The following is a 9563-nucleotide window of genomic DNA, read 5'->3' on the forward strand; positions in this document are numbered from 1 at the left end:
GGAATGAATGAGTCCCTGAGTCTATTTGTTTTGCACCTGGTAGGAGCATCCGTGCACTGATTCTGCTTCTCTGCTCACTGATGACAGTGTTCAGAGGATGACTGTCATCATCATGATGGACAGTAGTTTGTTTGTTTGATGACAGTAGTTTGTTTTATCCCCCCTTTCCCGGGTGTGTCTTGCTTCGTTCTTTGATCTACGATTTAAGGTGTGATTTGCAGATAAACAGATGTTTAAATAACCGGTGTCTTATCTCTAATTCTAATCCAAGCTTATCTCGAACCAGTGTGAGTCAGTCTGAGTGGAATGTTGATTGTGAATGTGTAGTCAAACGTTTAAGCTCTTAGATCAAGCGAGTAATTTATACTTTATATTTTGATTATATTTTAGCATTAATTTAAGTATGACGTATACGTATATAATCATTTTAATGTAACACTGCTTAAAGACCAATGGTGTGTCCTCAATCGTGTACTTCTGCACTTACCCTTCGAGTATGTCTTGATGAGCAGTGAAGTGTGCAGTGAACTCAATGCACTGCCTCGGACCTGAAACGGTGGCAGTTTATTTCTTTTACCTTTTCTTCTTTCGTTTTTTCATGATACATATTTAACAAGTGCTTCTGTTAATGATAACTTGTTGTAACAGAGGTTATTTATTTGCATGTTTATTATTATTGTTTTGATTATTTATCATCGTAAAAGGCATCAAGTATCAAATATTTTTCTGATACCGGGTTTGATTCTTTGTACTGTGGTGACACTGGTCCAGAGACCTCGGTGTTGGACGAAAAACTGGCGCAAAAGTGATGCATTTAAAAGATCAAACGAAGGCAAAACTTGTAAGAATGAAGGTCAGAAATGAAGGTCGGAAATAATGTCAGAAATGATGGATTTTAGCGAAGAACTGAGACAATTTGACAGTTCAAGACACGACCAAATCCTCGTGACATGAGGGTCCGAACAAGACCGTTGTGTATCATGTGTTTAAGAGTCAAAATGATTTTCCATCGTTTGACTGATCGAGACCAATGACTCGAGACATTTTCCACCTGGTTTTATGTCACCAAACATTCTCGGGTCGACCCGACAATACGACTCCATGCAGTTCACGCTCTCGCATGTGTGTTGTGCGTTCGATTCCACATGTGTGTTGTGCGTTCGATTCCACATGTGTGTTGTGCGTTGGATTCTCACGTGCGTGTTGTGCGTTGGATTCTCACGTGTGTGTTGTGCATTGGATTCTCACATGTGTGTTGTGCGTTGGATTCTCACGTGCGTGTTGTGCGTTGGATTCTCACGTGTGTGTTGTGCGTTGGATTCTCACGTGTGTGTTGTGCGTTGGATTCTCACATGTGTGTTGTGCGTTTGATTCTCACATGTTGTTGTGCGTTTGATTCTCACATGTGTGTTGTGCGTTTGATTCTCACATGTTGTTGTGCGTTTGATTCTCACATGTGTGTGTTGTGCGTTGGATTCTCACGTGTGTGTTGTGCGTTTGATTCTCGCATGTGTGTTGTGCGTTCGATTCCACATGTGTGTGTTGTGCGTTGGATTCTCACGTGTGTGTTGTGCGTTTGATTCTCACATGTGTGTTGTGCGTTGGATTCTCACGTGTGTGTTGTGCGTTTGATTCTCACATGTTGTTGTGCGTTGGATTCTCACATGTTGTTGTGCGTTTGATTCTCACATGTTGTTGTGCGTTGGATTCTCACATGTGTGTTGTGCGTTTGATTCTCACATGTTGTTGTGCGTTTGATTCTCACATGTGTGTTGTGCGTTTGATTCTCACATGTTGTTGTGCGTTTGATTCTCACATGTGTGTGTTGTGCGTTGGATTCTCACGTGTGTGTTGTGCGTTTGATTCTCGCATGTGTGTTGTGCGTTCGATTCCACATGTGTGTGTTGTGCGTTGGATTCTCACGTGTGTGTTGTGCGTTTGATTCTCACATGTGTGTTGTGCGTTGGATTCTCACGTGTGTGTTGTGCGTTTGATTCTCACATGTGAGTTGTGCGTTGGATTCTCACATGTGAGTTGTGTGTTTGATTCTCACATGTGTGTTGTGCGTTGGATTCTCACATGTGTGTTGTGCGTTTGATTCTCACATGTGTGTTGTGCGTTCGATTCCACATGTGTGTGTTGTGCGTTGGATTCTCACGTGTGTGTTGTGCGTTTGATTCTCACATGTGTGTTGTGCGTTTGATTCTCACGTGTGTGTTGTGCGTTTGATTCTCACATGTGTGTTGTGCGTTGGATTCTCACATGTGTGTTGTGCGTTTGATTCTCACATGTGTGTTGTGCGTTTGATTCTCACATGTGTGTTGTGCGTTGGATTCTCACATGTGTGTTGTGCGTTTGATTCCACATGTGTGTTGTGCGTTTGATTCTCACATGTTGTTGTGCGTTTGATTCTCACATGTGTGTTGTGCGTTCGATTCCACATGTGTGTTGTGCGTTGGATTCTCACATGTGTGTTGTGCGTTTGATTCCACATGTGTGTTGTGCGTTGGATTCTCACGTGTGTGTTGTGCGTTGGATTCTCACATGTGTGTTGTGCGTTTGATTCTCACATGTGTGTTGTGCGTTGGATTCTCACATGTGTGTTGTGCGTTGGATTCTCACATGTGAGTTGTGCGTTTGATTCTCACGTGTGTGTTGTGCGTTGGATTCTCACGACGCTGGAGTGGTTTCTGCTGGAACAACAGCGAGGCTTGTGCGACATTATTACACATAATATGAAGTCATCAGTGGATCAAGACTTGCTGACTCGCTCGTTTCGGTCCATTACGTCTGTACATTGCATTTTAAAGCAGCGACTGCAGTGAACGTTATTGTTCCTAAAGGCCAGGATTTATGGATCTGCACCACAGAGACTCAGTTCATCGAAGGAAACCAGATGAATGGATTTCAATTTTAATCAACATTACTCTTTTCATTTTGATTGAATGAGTAATTCAAGGTTGGTGGTGTTTCAGACAACCATCTGGATCCGGGAATGTTTTGAAGTTTTTTCACTTTTTCTAGAGAGCGAGAGCTCCATTTCTTACACATGCCAGTCTGTCTCGTCTGGACTATTTCAATAGTTTGTTTTCATGTCTAAACCAGAAGGATGTTCTCGCCTGCAGTTCATACAAACCTCTGCAGCCAGAATTCTGAGCCGCTCTAGTAGAAGAACTCACATTTCTCCTTCAAACTCTTCACTGGCTGCCAGTTTCTTTCAGGATCATTTTAAAATTCTGGTTCTTACTTTCAGTTCTATTCATGGTCAGACCTTCATGATCTGATCCAGACTTACACCCCAGCTCGGGCTCTGAGAATCTACTGATGGTTCCTGAACTTCCGGACCAGAGGTCCTTCCAGACTGTTGCTCCTAAGCTTTGGAACCATCTCTGTGTTTGATGATCTACTGACTCCTTCAAGAAACATCTGTGTTTGATGATCTACTGACTCCTTCAAGAAACATCTGTGTTTGATGATCTACTGACTCCTTCAAGAAACATCTGTGTTTGATGATCTACTGACTCCTTCAAGAAACATCTCTGTGTTTGATGATCTACTGACTCCTTCAAGAAACATCTCTGTGTTTGATGATCTACTGAGTCCTTCAAGAAACATCTGTGTTTGATGATCTACTGACTCCTTCAAGAAACATGTGTGTTTGATGATCTACTGACTCCTTCAAGAAACATCTGTGTTTGATGATCTACTGACTCCTTCAAGAAACATCTTAAGACACTTTTATTCTTTCTTTTCCTTGATTCTCTGAGACTCTTGTGTTTGTCTCAGTGTTATCTTGATCTTTTAAGTATATATTTTATTGACTATTGTTTTGATTGTTTAAGCGCTTTGTGACCCTGGTCTAGAAAAGCGCTCTAGAAATATTACTTACAACGATGAACGATGCTTGAATCTGAGATTCATTCATTCATTTTCTACCACTTTATCCCTTACGGGGGTCGCGGGGAGACTGGAGTCTATCCCAGTTTCATAGGGCAAGAGGCAGGGGACACCCTGGACAGGACGCCAGTCTGTCACACAAAGACAGACAACCATTCACACACACACTCATATATACGGACAATTTCCTTAAAGTTCTCAATCAACTTCTGCGTGTTTTTGGACTGTGGGAGGAAACCGGAGTGTCCGGAGTAAACCCACACAGAATGGCAGCAATCTATTAAAATATTATTAATAAAAACTATTCTTTCATGTCTCGAGTGGAACATTATTAAAGACAAAACTCTTTACTTTCCTTCAGTCGTGAAAAAGTCAAACGTTTATTTTTAATTAACATCCTTCGATATCTGTGTCTCGTCCGTCTGAGTAGTTTGATCGATTCTGGAAACTGTTTCAAATAAAACATCTGCTGCTCGAGCCAAAAAGAAAACACGTCCATCACAGTAATTTCATTGGCGAGGAGGAGCCGACGGGAGCGGCTTTTTTCCACTCGAGATAAGTTATTAGTCATTAGGTATAATTAGGTTTCAGAACCATCGCAGTCGCTGATTTCCTAAAGTAAATGCTCTTTTATGTCTTTTCATATGACGATTCTTTGCTCACCTCGAAGTTCTAGACGCTCACGAACCCGTGGCAGGAATTCTGATTCATCCGCCGGTTGATTGGAAGCCGTGGAGTCGATCAGGAGATTAGAGATAAGACTATCTTCTCCTGGCAGACTCGTCTGCGGCGCTAACCTCTTGTTTGGTCGCGGGTTGTTTCCGGGGCTCCTGCTGTTCTCCATTAGCGGCCCCCGGTGGCTCATCGCTGTCGTCGAACAACTGATCCCACACTCGTCCCCTGGGAGCCTTTTATTGGAGTTCTGTGGCAAAGTGACTCCAAAGACGATTTCCTGTTATGGCTGGAAATACTTCATGATCTGCTCTTGAAGAATGAAAATAACTGTATTACAATATCTAACTTTTCCCCTTATTTTAAACAGCAGTTCTACTTCATGCATGCTCTGCCCTCTACCAGGCTGTCGCTATGGGGTACCGTCGACGTAGTAATTCGACATAGTAATTTGACGCAGTAATTCGACGTAAAAATTCCACGTATTATTCGACGTAGTAATTCGACGTAGTAATTCGACGTAGTAATTCGACGTAGTAATTCGACAAAGTAATTCAACATAGTAATTCGTAGTAATTTGATATAGTAATTTGACGCAGTAATTCACTGAGTCATTCAACATAGTAATTGGACTTAGCAATTTCACTTAGTAATTCGACTTAGTAATTTGACACAGTAATTTGACACAGTAATTCGACACAGTAATTTGACGTAGTAATTCGATGTAGTAATTTGACGCAGTAATTCGACGTAGGAATTCCACGTATTATTTGACGTAGTAATTCGACGTAGTAATTCGACACAGTAATTCGACGTAGTAATTCGACGTAGTAATTCGACATAGTAATTCGACGTAGTAATTCGACGTAGTAATTCGACATAGTAATTCGACACAGTAATTCGACACAGTTATTCGACGTAGTAATTCGACACAGTAATTCGACACAGTAATTTGACGTAGTAATTCGATGTAGTAATTTGACGCAGTAATTCGACGTAGGAATTCCACGTATTATTTGACGTAGTAATTTGATGTAGTAACTTGACGTAGTAATTCGACGCAGTAATTCGACGCAGTAATTCGACGCAGTAATTCGACGCAGTAATTCGACGTAGTAATTCGACGCAGTAATTCGACGCAGTAATTCCACGTAGTAATTCAACATTGTAATACGTTATAGCTACTGTCAAGTGTCGAGTGTATTGTTCTGTATGTTTTGTGTTACAACTGAACAAGGAATGATTTGAATAAAAATCAACGTCTATAAACATGTTTTTTTGCTTCATACGCCTCAAACACAATAACTTATATTTCAATGACGTTTGCAAATATAGAACAAATCGTGCTTCATTGTGTGTCAGGTTTGAAGATAATTGTGTATTTAATGGACATGATCTTCTGGTGATACTTCCTGCAGTGATACTAGTGTGGACTAAGAAAGAGGTTCTGAAGATGGTTCTGGTGTCAGTGAAAGTTCTGGGATCATGAACGTTAGTCTGGTTTAAGTGAGACGGACCAGGTTCTCAACTAACAAAACTAGTACTAGCTACTACCTTCAATGTGTGCTGGAGACGGTGGCCATCTTGGTTTGAAGACATGGATCTATGTCTTAAGAAGTGATTCCAGTGAGGTCCGGTGCATATGAAGGAGGGTCTTCTCGAGGTCCTCAAGTAGCACATGTTCCCCCACAAATTCACCAGCAAAGTTTCTCTTTTCACTTTATGAACCAAGTATTTCCCTCGAGCTCCATTGACCACCGTGGCCGAGTTCCAGTCGTCTGAGCCCGTTAAGGAATCCATGAATCACTTCGACTTCACTTTATGATCGTCCAGCGCTTCAGGAACCTTCTCCACGTCTCAGTGGCACAGCTGCGTTATTTTGAGGGCGATTCATTCGAGCGCCTGCAGCGAACCATCGGGTTCGAGAGAATCACGAAAACCTCGAAGAACGAACACACGAGACTAGAACCTTCTCCTGGTCCTGCTTCGATTCTACGCTAATGAAATGGCATCGATTGTGTCGACGCGACACGTTTGTGTCGTCGGTGTGTAACGGAAAGGAGAAGCAGGTCGGAGGTCAGAGGTCGGACGGAAGCTCCTCCCTCTTTGACGAACAGAAAGTGGTGACGTCGACGTCGTCGTGGCTAAAACCAAACCATAATAATGCATCTATTCTCGTTTATTTTCTCCAACATCTCCTTCAATACTTCCTTTTCTTGATGGGTTTTCTCTTCCCCTGGAGTCACCTTCGACCTTTGGAAATCTCCCTTAAGTAATAGCAGGTTCGCTCCCGTGGGAACGCTTCCTCCTCCATCATCTTGTAAATAAATACGTCTCCACGGTGAGTGGATTCTCTCTCTCTCGCCCTCCTCCTCCTCCTCCTCTCCTCCTCCTCCTCCCTCCATCATGCCGTGGACTCGCGGGTCGACGCAGGATTATACCTCGTAATAAATGGTATTTACCGAACGTGATCATTACCGCCGAGGCGAGCGCTATTTTGATTCATATCCGCTGCGCCTGAAATCTGAATGAGCTCTAAATTTTTCATGCGCCTCCAAATGACCGCTGACGTCGGCGACGCTGACGCCGGCGACGGTGAAAAATGTTTCATCGGAAATAACGCTTTATTAAGAGACTTTAAATGATCGGTTCATTGTTGTTACTTGTTATTGACGAGGGACGTTTGCGACAAGATGTCGGATTCTGATCCTTCGTGGACTGAAGTCACCAGTTTGTGCTTTTTTGAAAAGAAGGACATTTAAGTCGTGATGAAAGTTGTGGAAATGAATTAAATATCTACAGACAAATTAAAGAAACTGCTTGTGTGAACAATTATTAAAACAACATACATACAGAATTACAGAGGTTTTCTTAAAAACAACAACCTTCGTAAAACAATATTATTTTTGACTTTTTTCAATCGAAACACTCACATTTAAGAAAGTGTATTTTATTGATTGGATCGTCATCTTTTTTTGCAGCCTGTAAACTGTGGTTGGACCAAGAAAACCTTCAAAAAATGTCCTAAATCCAGATGGAACTGAAAAATATTCAATCATATTTTGCTTGTCTCATCACAATTTTCGTGAATTTTGACTAAAATACCAGTTTTTCTTTAGTTATTTTTCTTGTAAGCAACAGGCATCTAAACACAATTATCAAATAATCCCATTTGCAGAAGCAGTAATTAAATATTGGACGGAAATAACTCTTCACCCTCCCCTTCCCTCCTTTATTTCTCAGCTGTTCTTCCTTTCAAGGAAACTCTTCCGTGAACGTTATCCTCCTTCATTAACGGTGAACAGGTTTTTACTTGTATCATCTGTGAAGTTTTCTGTGTAAGCACTTTCGGACTTTTTTTCCGAAAACGTCGTGGAGGTTGAAAACCTGGAGGTTCCTAGTAAACTTTTAGTGTCTATGAGCAGCTTTGTAGTCTCTCTCCTCCTCTTCATACCGGTTTTATTCAAAGGTTCGTCCATTATTCCATCTTAAATGTGGTCTTATATCTTCTTTTTGGAGAAAAATAGTTATCAACAAACATGTAGGTCTAAAAAATACTAATACACTAATACTGTATTAATCAAGTTTTTTTTCACAATATTGTTTCACTACTTGTTTATTTACATTTGTTTTGCTTTCAATTCATGTTTCATTTCCATCATAGTTCTTCAATGGTGTATATTTTAATAGAATTTGCGCTTTTATTTACAGTAAACATTCAAATATTCACGGTGTTGGTTCATTTTTGTGTGGCAATAAACCTGTAGCCTCTAGATGGCAGCAGTTAGTACGTCCTGCGAGGACTGAGGACGAGAGGATACAGTCGACTCCAGCCAGCTTTTTATGTTTGGACATATTTTGGTTCTCACTTCTATTTTATTCTATTCTATTCTATTCAACTGAAAGAAAAACAATCACAAGACGTGTCTCAGAAAATGACGCAGTTGTACGGAAACACATTGTATCGTGAGCTGAATGTATCGTACGATGAAATTATGAGTTTAGCTACAGCCGTAAGTATCACCTTATGCTAATATTATCAAATCATCCAATATAAATATAAACCCTCGAAAACTCGTCTCGTACCACGTCAGACTGAGACTCTTTGGTAAACACTCTGATAATTATTCTCACGAGTTGTCCGGGACAACAACAACAATTCCAAACACTCCCCGAAGCCAAAGACGCCGCATTTCATCACACGCTCCGCATTGTTTTCGCGGCGTCTCGCAACGAATCCGTCCGAAATAGTGCGTTTCTTTCCCCCCGCGAGGGGTTTCATTCATCAGCCCGCAATGTAATCAAAGTATTCTGGGACTCCTCGGGTCGTGGAGCTCCAGGCCACGTCTCGCTCGACTCGTTCCGGACCTCGTTCTCTATAGTTTCTCTCCTCGCCATCGTGACACGTCGTGAAAGTCTGCGCGAGACCTTCCGATGTTTGTTTCCCTGCGTCGAGGAACGACGAACAATGACGTGAATCAGGGTTATGACTGTATCTATGAACCAGTTATGCTTTATTTAGTCTCAAAGTGTAGCTTATTATATGTAATTGTAATAATTAAAATGATCAATAACGTACTACTTTAGTCGAGTCCTGTGACTTTGTTCTCACTTGGTGAGATTCTTGTTGTGAAAAATTCAAAGTGATGTCCTTGAAGTAGTAATTTGACGTAGTAATTCAACGTATTAATTTGCCGTAGTAATCTGACGTAGTAATTCGTCGTAGTAATTTGAAGTAGTAATTCGACATAGTAACTCGACATAATAATTCGACATAGTAATTCGATGCAGTAATTCGACGTAGTAATTCGACGTAGTAATTCGACATAGTAATTCAACATAGTAATTCAACATAGTAATTCGACGTAGTAATTCGACGTAGTCATTCAACATAGTAATTCGACATAGTAGTTCAACATAGTAATTCAACATAGTAATTCGACATAGTAATTCGACATAGTAATTCGACGTAGTAATTCAACATAGTAATTCGA

This window comes from Callionymus lyra, chromosome 16 (assembly GCF_982586985.1).
Source record: "Callionymus lyra chromosome 16, fCalLyr1.hap1.1, whole genome shotgun sequence".
NCBI lineage: Eukaryota > Metazoa > Chordata > Actinopteri > Syngnathiformes > Callionymidae > Callionymus > Callionymus lyra.